Source organism: Excalfactoria chinensis, chromosome 1, assembly GCF_039878825.1.
Source record: "Excalfactoria chinensis isolate bCotChi1 chromosome 1, bCotChi1.hap2, whole genome shotgun sequence".
In the NCBI taxonomy this organism is placed as follows: domain Eukaryota; kingdom Metazoa; phylum Chordata; class Aves; order Galliformes; family Phasianidae; genus Excalfactoria; species Excalfactoria chinensis.
In genome coordinates this window covers 62,480,183-62,497,219 of record NC_092825.1, presented here as the reverse complement: position 1 = coordinate 62,497,219, position 17,037 = coordinate 62,480,183, and the positions used below count along the sequence as shown (strand labels likewise).

At 41.0% G+C, this 17,037-nt stretch overlaps 1 protein-coding gene across 1 annotated transcript in view; it reads right to left on the bottom strand.

Annotated features, from left to right (window-relative positions):
- SOX5 (SRY-box transcription factor 5) overlaps positions 1-17,037 on the bottom strand; it is a 642,538-nt gene that overhangs the window by 547,040 nt on the left and 78,461 nt on the right. The window lies entirely within an intron of this gene.

Sequence of the window (17,037 nt, the reverse complement as noted above, 5' to 3'; positions counted from 1 at the left end):
GGCCAACAATACTGCGAGTGCTGAGCTGTTACTGATGTGTGCAGACAGTCCATGGCTATCTAAAGCACTGCAGCCCAGAGCTGTGAGCACGCTGCAGCCACAGGGCAGCTCTCCTACAGCTATCAGAAACCTACTTTGTGAATGTCTTGGCTGCTGTGCAGGGCTGAGTGCTGGCAGTCAGGGAACAACCCCCAGCAGCCTTCCGTGGCAAATGGCCATTACAGGAGGAACGGTGAATCCTCAAGCACATAAGGCCCCATGCCCCCAAATGGGAGATGGGTTCCCTGGGTGTAAGCTACCAAATCAGGCTCCAGGTTTGCCATGGACATGCTGCACTGAGCGTTGACTCTTGCCAAAGGGCCGAGGTTACCGAGCACAGCACAGAATTCAAAGCAAGCTGTACAATATTCTTGGCAAAAGTACTGGTAGCAGCTCAAAATACACTATTTGTTAAGTAGTACTGTTATGTAACTGCAATATTGAGGGTAATAATGTTTTATTTTTAATGACATTCTTTGTTATTTTAAGACAACAGCTCAAGCGCAGGTGACAAGTTTTCTTATAATCACAGTGACAAGTTCTGTACCAATTTCTGCCTTTGATCTGTATTTTGTACTAGATTGCCCAAAGAAAAACTGCATCTATTAAAAACATCAGTAGTTATGCAAACTGCGGTGATACCCGCAGAAGACAACTAACCAATGAAGTACTTTCGCACCAGGGCACAGCTGAGATCCTAACTCCAGGTCTTCCCCCCCTCCTCCCCAGGACACCAAACTGTACATAGGTACTTGCCTTTATCTACCCGTAAGGCACTTCTGTAGCACACAGCATAACTGAGAAGCACCGATACATGGATAAACCCTGTAAAGTAATATTTATATTACCTAAATAACTAACTGTGAATAGCCTTGCAGCAACATTTTACTATGACATTTTACTGCACAGTTCATATGAGAATACTCTGTAAGAGCACTTACACTAATACTCTTTACTTGCACATATAGGATGAAATACCAGCAATCATTATAACGATTTCAATAGTCAAAGTCTCATCAATTGCATTTACTTTACTAGTTATTTGGATAAATACGCAGCTATCTATGAATGGCTCATGAATGCAGATAAATTAACAGGAGAATGTAAACATTAAACACGATATCTCAAATGTAATCATTGTACACACAGCTTAATTGCTAACTTTTTTTTCTCTCTTTTCATTTTCTATCTTGGAGAGTATATTTAACTGACTCCAAAACGCCCTGTTTGTTTAAAATTAAAGCTCAATTCAAGAAGATCCTCGGATGTTATTTAATACATTAGGATCTGAATTCCTCAATCAATAACGAGCATCTGTCACAATGAAACAAAGAAGTCCTACATGTTATGAGATCTATTTCTTCAAGATTAACCTCTTATATCTTAGAAACAGTGCACAAAATACTCCTTCATAGCCATCTTTTTTTATGCTTCCCTAAAGAAGAAGTCATGCAAGTAGTACACTGATGTCACCCAGCTCTTATAATCAGTCTAGATGTGAGTGGCTGCAAAACCAAGTTTATGTTATGCACAAGAGCATATTTTAGGTCTATGTACTGGGAACAGTGAAGTGCTTGACATCTGGAATTAAGCAGTGGTGAATTGCAGCATGCACACATTATGCTCATCTGCATAAATATCTATTTTTGAAGTCACTGTGTCTCATAAATGCCCTCAGTCTTTCCACCAATTTAAAATCATCATTCCCTGGAACTATTAGAATAAGGCCAAACAGGTAAGTTACATCCAAAGCTCAGTTTAGGGAGCGCTACGGTTCTGTAAGTTTCCCTCCTCTCTCCCTTCTTTCTTCTTTTTTTTCCCCTAATAAAAACCCACAGCACACAAACGTACCCAATTACCACAATACCTGACCCACCCACATCTCTGAGAGCAGCATCAGATGGGTCAGTATGGAGGTGGATGTTCACTGTAAAGGGGAAAATCTCTTGCAGCAAGTGTGGCTAATTCTCTACGTAGTCCTCTTCCCACTGGGCTGCTCGCTGCCGTTCAGCATGCCAGCACATTGCTGCAAGCACCCTGCAGGCAGAGGTGGTTGGTTCGGCAGGGCAGCCTCAGAGGTCCTGAGGGCCGCGGTCATTAAAACCACGGCACCTTTTGAAGGAATTGAGTTATTAACCTCAGTGACCCCAGACAAATTTAAACCTGACTAACTGCAGATTTCTCTGAGGAATCGAGGCACGTGTTTGTAAATTGCATGGATATTCAGCGTGATGAAAGATGTAACATAAATGACAGTTATTAATGTAATAGAGGCAAATGGGTCAGGAGGAGGATTTCAGTTCTGACTTAGGCTGTTGTTCCCACCTAACATCAAGGTCTGGTTACTGATGTTTTGCAAGAGTCGGATGCGATACTCACCTTTCCTAAACTGTAAATCCAGTCTAAATCATAAGCTGTTCCTCTGGTTTGAAGAAAACAGTGGAGGTAAAGCTTCTAACAAAGTTCAAATGAAAATGGTACTAATTCCCTACGCGAGGAACAAGCTAGGATTAAAGTTCTGACTTTGGACTGTAATATTGTCATATACTGAATTACTGCCAAAGAAATCCCCCAGCAGCACTAGCAAAGCTGTTTTTTTCCCAGAACAAAGAGAAAAGGCCACCAGTGGATGCATGGTATCGCCACTGCTCAGAAAGATGCTGTGCAGAAACAAACTGGACTAACGTTTACTGAAGGAAAACAAACGCAACCTGAAATACACGCTACATATTAAGCTTCCTGTTTAGAACCTGACTAGAAAGCTTGAGTCCCTACACAGCATCCCACGGTCATATGTGGAGGCACAAAAGGAGAAGCTCCCATCTGAACTACCTGATATTTAACAAAGATCGGAGCTGTTGCGCCCTGATGTCACTAGCTTTGTTAAGACCGAGCTTGTTAAGCTGTTGGCCAAGTCCAACAGCTATATATAAACACACGCACATGAACATATGCATCCACAGACACAGAAGCTGACTTCCTTGCAATCCTAAGCACCCAGCAATTATTTACAGATTACAAATAGCCACCACTTCCCCCAGCTACTCAGAAGCAGCCCACAACTAAAAAAGACTGTAACAGCCCAGCAACGGCACCACTTCACAACAAGAAATGAAGTGGAATTAATCCCAGATTGGAAGTCAAAGAAGATACAAAAAGTAAACAGTATGTAATTACCTGAATAGCATCTTGACAGAATGCAGTACAAACTGCCAGAGCCATTGGTTTGGCTTGTGACCCCAACTGCCAGGGCCTTCCAAATCAGAGGTGAAGGCCCTGGCAATTGGGGTCACAAGCCAAACCAAAATGAAATCAGAGAAGCTCAGCTCACAACCACAAGTGCAGCAGGGTCAGCAGAGGAACCTCTGGAAGCTGCATAAAGGTAAAGATGTGGATCTTTACGGATCAAAGCATTCCACGTAGATCACAAGGAGTCCAGCAGTACCTAATTATACACACAGGGAGTGCATCCCCATTCATGCTCCCAGCAGGATGTTCATCCCAAACTACCTGCAGCCTGGTGACAATTGAAAGATGCACTTTGGGGAGAAGGGGGAAGTTCAAACTCAAGCAGCACGAGAGTGATTCTCACTTGTCAAATTACAAAAATGAAGTCCCAGATTATAAAACTGTTAATGTAAAAATAGACTCCCAGAGATGAAAGTACTGCTGATGCTACAAACAACTCCAACAACCACACTACGTCCCTCAGGCTCCTCCCATGCTAAAAAAGAAAGAAACAACAACAGAGTACCATACCTATGCCCAGAGGGACAATTAACACAATCCGCCTTTAGAGCCCTTCCTGTCACAAAGGCAAAGCAGGGCTTGCTTTTCAGTTTATTGTCTTTCTTAACAAATCGCGCAAGAAAGAAAGATGCACTGCAGACAGATGTTTCAGGGGAGGCTAAGCAATTATGTACGTCGAAACCAAAACCCTACGTGCCCAGAAGTCACAGTATAAGGAAATCTAAAGCATCCAGGAACAGTTTTACAGAAAAATTCATTAAGGCCACAGTAACGTTTAGGTGTATCCAGGCCAAATTTAGAGTGAACTTTGGTCAATTTATGGTTTTTGGTGGAAACTATGCAAAATGTAGCGGTTTCAGCTGAGTTTCGTTTGAGAGTGTTTTATTCACAGACTGAACTCTAAGGGAAACGAAAGGGACATGAAACTACACAGCGTGAAACTGAAATAAGTTTTGCATGAACACTTACAAGAAGATGTCAAGTTTTGTGAAGTGGGGAGAAGGACAAAAGCCCCAACCAACAAACAGGGGCAAAAAATTCACCATACTTACAACGCTAACTCTTAATTTTCTCTCTCGCTATCCCTGATGAGTCTTTCCTCATACTTTGCTCAGTTCAAAGAAATCTGAAGTTGATAGAAATTAACTTTCCACTCATTACACCTTCCAGAATTGTTATCGGAAGGACGTTCTCCTACACCATCTATAAATATTTTCAACCAGATGTAGAAATCAAAATAACAGCATTTTATTTATTCAGGTTACATCTACAAACTTTTATACCTTTACATATCTCCTCCCTTTGAGATGTACCATTATCTCTGGCTACACACAAAAACAACGCATCATGACTCTATAATAACATCTTCATTTGGTTTTCAGCGTGGATTTTTATCTGGTTAAATGTCTAAATTACTCCCACTTATAGGTTATCCACATATGGACTGAGAGCTGAACCCATTTGAGAATTAGCTTTTAACAGCTGACCTGGTGCCTCAGCAAGTGTTTTGCATGGTCTCCTGGGAAAAAGCATGATGATAAGTAAGCCTGGAATCACAAACTCTACACCAGAAGAGGCCAAGTGTGTTAATACTCCTCAAACAGCGAGTTCAACTGCCCTACTGCTACAACACTGCTCAGTGGCCAAGTGAGAGAAGAACATTAAATATTATTTGCAGAGAGAGCCATCTGCCTGCCACCGCACAAGAGGGTGAAATCTCCCAACAGTAAGAGAAAAGGGAAAGGGATGATGGAGTTTAAAATTAAAAACACAGAGGGAGATAAGAGAGGGAGGCCAACAAAACCAGCAGAAAGTAAAACAAAATGAATTATTTAGAGTTGCATGTCAGCTTACTATTGGATCTATTAACATCACGTCCCAAATAATTACAGGGTTTCCCCACTACCCTCACACTAACTGCTACTGCATTCTTATAAATTGCTATGCTACATAAAATACTGTGTATTTTTAATGTCCCTGTAGTATCTGAGCAATTATATGCATTATAGTTCTGTATTTTCACACCATTGAGGAATGATGGCTTCAATTCACCACCTCTGTGCTGACGACTCCCACATCTCATTCCCAACCAATCTTGTTCTATCTAAACACAGTTCAGCCAGTTTTACTTCATCTTAAAACCGGTAAAACCTTTTTCTGTCTGTTTCTGAAGACTCCACAGCAGTGACTTTCAGACGTGCTGATGGGACATTTGGGGACTTTTTTCTTCACTTGCCTTTGAAAAAGAGACAGGCTATAAAACAGCTAATAGAATTGTCGGGGAGCAGCAGCTAAAGGCACTAGAAAAGACCATAAAATCTGTTTGGGCACATGGACTCCTCAACACCAGATTCACAAAAATCAACATGGGCTTTCACATAAAAACAGTGAAACGCCACTCCTTCCACATGGATGTTTAAACTGCTGACAAGTTTGGTTTGTTATAGATCACATTCATGCCTGCTGGCAATAATGGTCAGCAAATGGTATGTAGCAACTTTCAAGAAACCAATAGCAAGCTAAGACAAGAAAATCAACAATAAACTTAAGTACCTGCATAAGTCCTGGAGCTACCTTCTCTTCTGCCTTCCATATTCACCTCTCTACTCCCCAAGGCACGTAGTTACTGGAAGACCTTCCCTTTCCCCTCTGGATGTTCAGTCTCATCTGGCTCCAAGGCCAGAAGATGGTCCTGTCTGGCCAGTTATCCCACAGGACTTTCACACCATGGACTTTCACACTGGCAGTACTAGCCAAAGCATACTAAGTAGTCACTTAAATTTCAGTTCCTTTCTAAGGAATTCTTTTTTTTGTCCACTCCTCAGTCCTGCAGCATACAGCTTTCTGAAGCACTCTGACCTGTTCTCAACCTGTAACTGCAAGGGAAGAAATGCACTCAGTAAAGGTTTGGAGGTTTTATTCAAATGGGTAGAAAGCGAGAATATAAGCTTCACACGTATTAATATGAGCAGTCCAAAACTCCTTCTGGAAAAAAAATGGAGAAAGAAAAACCTACAACTCCCTGGACTTTTTGTTTTTCCAGCACTCCTGTCTGTTCCACAGACTAGACATTTGGCAGATTTCTTTGAGAACTTCCTGGCAGCCACCAGCAGTCACCAGGGCAGGATGCGCATGTGTTAAAATGAAATTTTAAACAGAATCATCTTTTTGAGCTTCAAACAGATTTGTTTTATTTATTTATTTCTTTATTTATTTGCCATAAATTCTGGAAGTTGGTTTCGTATCATTTCACTGCAGCTACTCCAACCACGACTCTTCTATGGAGCAATGGTGGAGCAAACGATTAGGGGTTGCCAAGTGGATGTTTTGTATGGCCCTTCCAGGAAGAAATTACACAAGTCTTCCTTTCTGAACATCTTGCTATTTCTACTATGGCGAATTTTCTTTCACACTACGCTGTTGCAACTCGAATGTAAACTAAGTTCATGGCTGCGGGATTTTTTTTTTTCAGATACACTCAGCTAAGCAGGCAGAGTCTTCCTGATCACTAAGTCAAACAACCTGGGGTCCATGAGGTCAATGGCTCAGTTTGTTCCACAGCTGCTAATCACACTAAAATTAATACACTGAGCGTATGAAAAACTGTCAGTTAGAAGTCAATAAAAGGACTTTACCTCTTTGTGAACCCCTAGTAGCTTAACATCTTTCTCTTGGCTGGATGGCAGGTACCCGGGAACATCTACGTGTGACCTCTCACCACTTTTAATGTGTAGTCTGTTGTTTTTCTGTTCAGGGACATCGTGGAAGTTCACAGCTTTCACCAACATTTCTCCTTTACAAATGATACCAGCAGTAGATGCTGAGGGAGTTATTGGTGGCATGAGGTACGGACCGGCAGTAACTTGTATCACACAGATGCCTCCCTTATAGCGGGCAGTAAGTCAAAACTACTGTTTTTATTTCTGTATTAAAGGCTACAAGTAATGCAAAATATTGCAGTGTTGAAAGATCAAGAGACTTATCAAAGCACGTTTTTTCTAAAATTATACAGCATCATTCATGTTACTAATTCACGAAACCAATCACCTTAAAAATCCTGATTAATTTATGTCTGCTAATCAATAAGTGCGCCCTCAGTATGCTGATGTTCACGCCATACTTTAAGTAGGTAAATAATGAGGTAATATCGCTTCCATCAACTATCTGTGAAGTAGGTAAATTTTAGATGCAATTACCTCCCACTTGTACTACTAAGACAGAAAATTAGGAGAGATTAAGCTGCTGTCTGCTAGGGACCCAGGTGGCAATTCTGTGCTCATGATGGTTGACTACACTCTACTACCTTTCTTGGGGGTCAAGCACTGAGGGGGAAAAAAAAGCATTAAAAAAGGCATAAAGTGTTAAAACTAAGTATAATTAAGAACAGGCTCCAGTACAGAGTGAATCAAAAAGGAAGAATGCAAGAGTCACCATGAACTCACAGGGAAGAACGCTAAGGGAGGCAATACAAAAGAGTTTGCAATGGAGTAACACACTATAATTACCTGAAATCCAACTGCTAAATCTTTCATTGCTTTCCAGAGTAAATTGCTGACAGAGGAAGTAACATTCTGGTCTGGTGAAGCAGCACATCTGCACAGCTGATAAAAAACGAAAACTGGGAGCAGTGAAGTCAGTGGGAGTTCCAAGTGTTCAGCACCTCCTAAGGGATATGTACTCTGCCATCAGAAGTGTGACTGCAGCATGTCTAGGCAGCACTGTGCATGGCTGGTCTGAACTTACACGGATAAACACAGCATTCACAGCACAGAAATACACTCTTCAGAAGGACTCTATGAGCACATTTTTTTTCCTACAAACAAAGTTTCTACAAATATTATGCATTACAAAGAAACTAATAGAGTGAGACAAGAAAATTCCCTTCAGCGGACCAATCTTAAATATTACCTCTAACAAACAGGGACAGAGCAAATACCATCAGGCCTCTGGCAGATCCAGTAACAAGAAAGACACTGATGCCCTGGAGCATGTCCAAAGAAGGGCAAAAAGGCTGGTGAAGGGTTTACAGCACAAGACTTACGAGGAGTGGCTGAGGGAACTGGAATTATTCAGCTTGGAGAAGAGGAACTCAGGGGAGAACTAACCGCTCTCTATAGCTCCCTGAAAGGAGGTTGTAGTGAGGTGGGGATCAGCCTCTTCTCCCAGGTAACAGCAGTAGGAAGAGAGGTAACAGCCTTAATTTGTGCCAGGGGAGGTTCAGGTTGGATATCAGGGAAAAAAATAATTCTCAGAAAGAGTGGTGATGCACTAGAACAGACTGTCCAGAGAGGTGGTGGAGCCAATGGGTTGATGGTTGGGCTTGATGATCTTAGTGGTCTTTTCCTTTTCTGCGAACATCTACCTGAGTCTCAAACTCATAAATGCAAATACTGAGCACTCTTCAGTTCCTCTTCAGGGCCAGTGAGCTGCCAGCAAGTAAACTTTCCTAACTAATAGAAATCAAGAACATTACAACAAGCTGCTCAGTTATTCTTCACCAAAGGGAAAGAAGGATAAAAATAATGTATGTGTATTCGCTGTGATTCAGCCATAAAGATCTCTGGTAAAAGATACAAGTAATTATTTTATTTCAAAGAGGAGACAAAAAAGGTAATAATCATAGCTATTTGATCAGATTATTCCTAAAGGAATCCACAAGAGACTGGAAAATATACAAAACCCGCTACTCCCCATCTGCTACCTGGGGAGAACAAAAAAACATTCTTGTGGGAAACATGGGTGAAAAAATAATGAAATTAGCATCTCCAAACTGTTAGAAAAAAAGATCTTCAGGTTGAAGGGAATCGACAGCACAGCTTTAAGGAGAGATGTGTGCCCCCAGTGGCGCAGCGGTTTAAGCTGCTGCCTGCAGCACTGGAGGGCCCGGGTTCGAATCCCCCCTGTGGCGCAGGGGTAGAAGTGCCCCTTCGCTACACAGGGGGCTCGAAACCCGGGAGTTGGACTCGATGATCTCTAAGGTCCCTTCCAACTCGCACGATACTATGATACTATGATACTATGATGATAAATGGCTGCCTCAAGGATCTGGATTACCTCCCTTTTTTTTTTTTTCATTTCTTTTTCTTTTTTTTTTAAGTAATACCTTCATTTGCATAGTAATAACCCAATTATTGTAAGATTAGGTGACAGAAATCTCATTATTACTGTTCCTACAAAACAGTCGATATTCCATTCAGTACTTTTTAATGTTACACACCTTAAAACATAATTATTCCAATATATGCTCATTCATCTTTAATGCAATTTCTTTAATAATAATAATAATAATAAAAAAAAGCCTCTTCCTGTAATTGTTAAGGGTTTTTTTTTGGTGGGGTTTTTTTGTTTTTTTTTTGGTTGAATATATTAGTGTTAAAACATGATTTTTCTCATTCAGGCTGCTATAGAAACAAGCAAAGCCAACCAACTGCTTAGGGGCATGCTCCCTCCCCTCTTCCCAAGAGGGAGTCCACCAAGAGGCCTAAAGCACATATGTTAAAATATGTTGCAACAACTCTCTCTCCATCTCCCCCACTCCCTGCTTCTTCCCACGCTGAGAGCCGGTCACAAGATAAGCTTGCAAACAAAATCAAATATACACTAGCATCAGGCTTCTGCGAGTTACGTGGGCTTAGGGTTTGCTGTTACTGGGAGAGGGGGAAGGGTTGTGGTTTTAGGGCTGAGGGAAGAAATCAGAGCAAGCACACACGTATGCAGGGCTTACCTGCCACAGGCTTTCTCAGTTTCAATTACAAAGATCATAAATGCGATAAGTGGTCAGTTACCAGAACAACAGCAGAAAGGAAGTGGGGGAAGGAGATAGGACTGGCTCCTGCAGAAGAACACAGCACTACACGTTATGCTTCAAAAGGATGCTATAAACTGTTAAAAGAGGGGAAACAGCAGTTACCCTTGCCAGTCTCATCTATCTCGGTGTATGCAAAGTGAGTCTACGGAGCTTCACACTGGCAAGTCTTCAGTACCTCTACTTCAAATCCAAGTGAGGTTGGAAGCAACAGGGCACTGCTACCCCTGAGTACCCGATTGGAGCCTGTACAACATCAGTGCTGCAAGCCCAGTGACTGGCAACCAGTGCACTTCTCAGCCACTGAGGGAGGCCAGGCAGAAGAGGAGAGAGTATGCAAAACTCTGCCCGTGGAATGAATGCTTCTTCAAGCCTACCCCGGGCAGGCAGGGGCACTACGAGAGAAGTTGGTGGAAGCCATTCATTCAGACACGTTCTGATTACTGACTTTCAGAGTATCACTCACCCCAGCACCACTAAAAGTAGTAAGTGCAAGGTGCAATTTCACATGAGTTACTTACTGTTTAATTTTTATGAAAGCCTTCTGTCTAAATGGCATGAAGGAGAAGTAATTTGGCCACGTTCCTATTTCTCAAGTACTATATAATCACTGAGACATCACAAGTCCAATGATAAAAGAGAGATGTGCGTAGCTGGAAAACACTGCAAGGAAAAATTCCAGAGTCTTTGTAGGTTTGGAAATGAGGTTTGCTTATCCTGGGGGCTAGGCAACCATCTCCCAGCCCCAGCTGCTTGGGCTGTCTCTGTGCTGGTACAGAGGGAAAATATCACACCAGCACTCAAATCTGACAGGGAAACGAACATCCCTGATGCTGCCCACATGCCTGCACGGAAGACAAGCTCCAATGCAGAATGCTTGGACCCTTTTTTTACCCCTGAAGATTTTGACCACTTGCCTAATATTTTGCTTTTGAAAAGCTTCCAATTATACCATGTTCTACAGAAAGTAAATTAAAATGAATGTTTATACTTGGGGGGGCGGGGGGGGGGAAGAAAAAAAAAAGCAGTGAGCATGTTAATGATTTTTCCTTACATTCTTATCATCTCATTTCGTTCCTTTAAACAGAAAACCTTGTGAGTCTTGCTATGAAAATTATCAACAAAGAAGAAACAGCTTTCCATCATGCACCAAAACTTGGAGGGATGAGCTTATACTGTCCTGACCATCTGACTGAAATTGAAAACTTTTCCTCTTCCATTAATAGCTTTTCCAATTCAGCAGTTCAAAGCTGCAATCCCTCACAGCCTATGCAAGGATTTGGGATCATTTTATAAATCTGTGTGGCAAATGAACATGAAAGAGAAACTCTCCTTATGGCTGGGAACTATCCTTTCGGGGGAAAAAATGTTATTAGCTTTTTAGAGAGCATTTGCAAGGGTAATTTGCACTACAGCAACTCTTTTTATTGGCCTTGCAAGCAAGCGTTGAAACAATTTGTTTTATCATATGTGCTCACTTTGAATATAGACCTCGTGTGAAATGCTTTACTTGAAATGGGGAACAATGGGTTCGAAAGACAAAACTATACAAGGTTTGGAGCATGGCAGTAATTCATGTCAATAAAGAAATATTGAAAGTGGAAGGGAAAAGGAAAAAGGAAAGATAAATGAGAGCAGAAAGGAAAAGCTTCCGATTAAGTCTGTCATAACTTAAGGCAGCTATGCCAAAGCTCCCAGTTTGGTCCAACAATTTCACAGGTATTATAACAGGAGGGTAAATCACTACTCCTGGACATCATTTGTATTTCATTACTTCTTAAGAGTCCTCGGGCAAAACCAGAGCCCTACCACGTGAGACTCTGCACATGCAATAAAGAAACACCACCACCCATGGACAGCTGACAACATTCAGCTGTAAATCAGGATTATCATCACCAGTAAAGGGCCAGTAGCATGGGGTAAAGGGTTTGATTTAAGAAGCACAGATATCAATTGAAATCTTCCAAAGCATTTTGACTCATGAAAAAGCAAAACCCCAGATCACGCCTGAAAAAAATGAGCTGTTCTCTTCCACTGAAACCCCCAAGTCATGCCACCTTGCTCTGCGAGGCAGTTCTTCAACACAGATGACTCCGAGCAAAGGGAACTGATCTTTTTGATGCTGTGCTACACCAGAACGCAGACTGAGGATCGCTAATTCTGACAGTGGCATTTCACTCTACTGGGGCAAACAGCTTCCATTTTTAAGGGGGAAAAAACTATTCTACAGACATCTAGAATGCAATACTGCATTTGCAGTGAAATTACATACCATTTGAACTGGAAAACCAGGGAAAATACTTCCTCCCAAATAAAATCAGTAACAAAAAATATTCTATGGAAGTGTAACAAGAAATAATAAAATCAAAGGTCACATGTTACATATGTTTCTAGTGCTGATTCTTCCCTACAGCAAAAATTCAATTTGCAGATGACAGCCCTGCAAGGCAGTTTGCTACTGTAGATCCCAGCCCCTTCTACTGAAGTTCAAAGGATTCCCAGTGGGTGTAAGAGTCTGCTCCTCACAGCCTAAAATGATTTACTTGTTCAGCTGCTGCAGTTCTTCTGTCTCTGCTGCATTTTCTACACAAACCAGAATTTACCCAGCTGTAGCACTTATTCCAACTTTTTCAGTTTAATGCATTTTAATTGAAAATGTTGTTAATGGAAACTGACTAGCTTCACTAGCAACACTGCAGAAGTCCATAATAACTGAGTTGAAGGAAACAGAATAAGCCAACCCCCAAACATGCCACAGGCCAGCAAGGCGAATGCTCACCCAAGCTGTGAGTTCAAATCCCCGCCTCAGATCAGAGCCCTGAACTGCGATTCTACATGTCTAAAGGGAGCACCTTAACCTCGGGGCTATGAACTGCTCTGGAGTGCTCTCTTTCTCTCAAGGTTAGACTTGACTTCTGGGAGGGTGGGCTTTTTTGTGTTTTGTTTTTGGGTTGTTTTTTTTTTTAAGTGAAAATTTCTGAAAGCTTCTCTTCTCATTCTGAATCAGAAAAAGACAAGAACGTTGGGCTGGTTTTGAAAGGTTATTGAAAAGTACAATGGGCCAGCACTTCAACTTTCACAAATCAACACGCTGGCATTTAAATCAGTGTAACCCTCTTGACTTGGCTTGCTTTCAGCTTGACCCAACAGAAACAGAAATGATGTAAGGCTTTTTGCGTTCAATAAAAACTATGAAGTGAATCTGATGAACAAAAGAGAGCAATTCATTTCTCCAAAATTCCTGCCCGACATCAGAAAAAGGCAAAAAGTAAATTCCCTGTAAAAAAAAGCAGACATTCAATTCTTTAATGCAGTTGTCTGTGCAAAGGGAACTATGGTTAGGATGTGGTTGGACTTGATCTTCGAGGTCTTTTCCAACCTGGGTAATTCTGTGATTCTATGACACAGATCCCGTATCCGAGCTAATTCTCACCGATTCATGAGATTTCTGTGATAGCTTTTCCACACCTATGAGAACACCACTTCACTGCATAAATAATGCATATATTGGAACAGGTCAAACTCTATTTCATTTGCTCATGACAGAATGCCAGTTATCTACTCACGGTCATAAGGTAAGCCTATTTGGCCTACTGTCTCCAGCACAGAAGACAATGTATTATAGAACAAGATACTGTCATCAAAATTAACTTCACAGGTAGAATCTGTCCCTTGTGAACCACGCTGTGTAGAAAAAAAATACTGAAATAAACAAAAAACCTGTATAGGTACCAGTATGGGAAAAGAAAGACCAACTAAATAAAATACATAATTAAACAATCCTCTAATCACACAGACTATACATGCTTCTCACTAACGCTCTGCTCAGCCCTGTGCACCATCGTAAACTGAACAAAGCAATTTCGAGCAGCTCTGAGCTGCTTTGAGTAAGCTTCGAGTCCAAAGCTTACTTCTGATCCATCTGACAAGACAAAATGAAGCATCAAAGAACGTGAGAACATTTTTAACCAAGCCTGGGATAGGCTGTGCTAAGCACACAAACTACTTCTTCCCACGTAACATGAGCATAATCAAGATCTGACACTTGGCTGCCCAGCAGTGCTCCATAGTATTTTCAAATGAAGATACAATTTATCAGGTAGATGTTAATACTGTACCTGCAAGTCCATCTGCTTCCTGACAGTATAACATACTTTTAAAATACTGCATTAGTATTTAATTGTGACATAAACAGGCCCACATTCAGCAAGTGCCTAGCTGTAGTCGTTTGAGTAAGTGCTCAATAAAGTCCTTAAAAGTAGCCAGGTGTTTAAGTTGAATCGGGGCCAAGTTCAGAATGAGTGTTGACATGATATAATATAAACGTTTAATATTAAATGAATTATGAGGCCAATACAAAGCTCATTCGGCTGAGTCTTGCTGTCATTAAGCTACACACACACAAATAATTCCTGGAGACATCTGATCTAACAGGACTCTAAGGTCAAGCAGAACGATCGTTTCCATCTATTTCAACGTGAAAAGAAAATTATTGGTTTTTGAACACAGAAGTTCTCTCGGGAGTAAAGATGTTTGAGATAGATTTGTCCACACATGTAACAAGGACTTACGTCTGTATCTAGAATCGGAATTACAAAAAAAAACCCAACAAACCTACCTGTGACCCTGACACATCTGTCATAAAAAGTGTAAAAGAATTCATAAAATTCTATTTAACACTTCATTTACATCTGCAAATGACATGATAATGATCTAGATATCTTTCGACTGTATCTGCCTTCTCAGATGAGTTGATTACAAGAAAGTAAGAAAAAACCTTCTTCCGTAAATGCCTCAAAAAAAACTGAATGGTGAAAGACTTCTTTCAGCCTCCCTGGTATCCAAAAGCTGTGTTTTAATATTAACACTCTTTAGGTCTGCACCACACAAAGACCGACTGTTGATGCAATACATATTCTTACCAGCGTGTGGCTTACATTAAGGTCTGGGGAGTTTGCCATCACATGGCGTGTCACTTTATATAAAATAAAGTCTGGGAATTATTGAAGTCATTGTCATTTCCTATGACAAAAATATCAATGTTAAATGTGCCTTTAAAACATTTATCAGTCACGTGTGTCAAGAAGCAAGAGATGAGGAATATTTCATGTGAGTAAAATGCAGATAAGTTAACTTGACAAGAACATGTATTCACTTAAGGACAGGATATGTCCCTCTTGGCATGAACATCATACTGTGCAGAATCTCCAAGAATTTAATTAGAGCTTGTAATATAGTAATTAACTACTGTATATTGAAACCTTTCGCAATTTTTTTTTCTCCAGTAGCGTGTATGGAAATGATCATACTCTAAAAAACAAAGGCACTGTGAAACAAAAGCTACTGTAAATCTGCAGGCACTGAAGAGCATAGAGCAGGCTTTGTAAACTCTTTGTCCTACCACTGACCTCACCTTGCATCTGACTACTTATGGCACCTTCTCTGAGTTACATAAATCATGCATTAAAGCTCCGGTTTCTTTACGACAGCTCTCCAGAAATAATTCTACCTCTTTTAAGAGGGGCTGCTTCATGAAGCCAGTGGGGTAATTTCTCCCAGTCTTTAAATAGGTCTCTTCCTCAACATGTGGAAGAATTATTGATTATATGCAGAAAATAAAAATCATTCCAAACCTTGTTTCCAAACATAAAAACAAGACACTCAGAAACATGGAAGATGCTTCCTTATATGATGTACACTTCTCTTAGGCCCTCATTTGGCTTCCACAAAGAGCAGGACAGAATCTCGTGCAGAAATTTCTAAGTAATCCAGATCAGGTCAGGAACTGAGAGTGGGCCTAAGTAGAGTTTCTACCTCCACCATTTTTTTTCTTAGGCCAAAAGCAGAGCCAAGAAAAAAGGGGAAACATGGCACATGCTCCCACAGGCATGTTTCCCAATGGAGGAGAGGGAACAGAGCAGAATGGACAAGGCAATAGGCCTATGTCTCCCATCAGTCTACACTTGGACTCTGACTCTTGGAGACCTTCTAGGTTCAGCTCTGATCCTCCGAACAACCAGCAAATCCTCAACTTAATCCTTTACTAAGAGCTCTTCAAAATTTCATGTTTATAAAAATGATATTAAGATTCCATAGGGAACATACTGGACCCAGAATAAAAGCATACACATACATTATTCCAGCTTGATCTTTGCTTGGGTGAGTGGCCTTAACCTCTTCTGTTGTCATGTCTCCACCCAGAAAATAGCAATAATCGTAACTTACCTCTTTGATAAAGTACTCTGAAATCTGTGAGTAAAAAGCACTATGTAACAGCTGAATTTCATAATTAGGTGTTATTATAGTCGAAGTAGTATTTGGCAAAAAAAAATAAAGAGAATATAAAAGCATTCAAGCTCTGATTTATTGTTACTTACTTCTTGGGAATAGACTTTTAGACTATCTTTGCCTTCATCACTCAGTTGCACTATGCCTAAACCCAACATTACAGAAAATGAATGTTAATGCTCTCAGGATAAATGCGTCTAACAAAGCATTTGAAGACATGATGGTAAGACAGACTTACCACAGCTTCACGGTTTGCCATGTGCCAGCTGGGCTGCAACTTCCTGTGTGGATGCTCTCAGGCTGTTGCAATTGCCTTTGAAAATCTTTTAAACTGTGCTAATCACTTGGAAAAAACAGCTCATGCCCGTTTCCCAAGTCAGATCTGTCACTGATTGCAGAGACTTAATACATGGCTCTTCTGGGACAGATGCAACTCAGCCTCTACTTGTCCTCTGAAATGAAGTCAGGATAGACTTTTTGTTGGTAAGTGAAGAGTTAAAACCAAAAGGCCTTCCCCATTTCCCCATGCTGTTTCCCAGGACTCTGCTTAGATTTCCCTGACTTGATTTTCCCTGAATCGGAACTGGCATGGGGAAGGACAGAAGCTGTCTGAGGAAGGATGGAGGTTCCAGAACAATGTGCCTGGCTGCATGGCT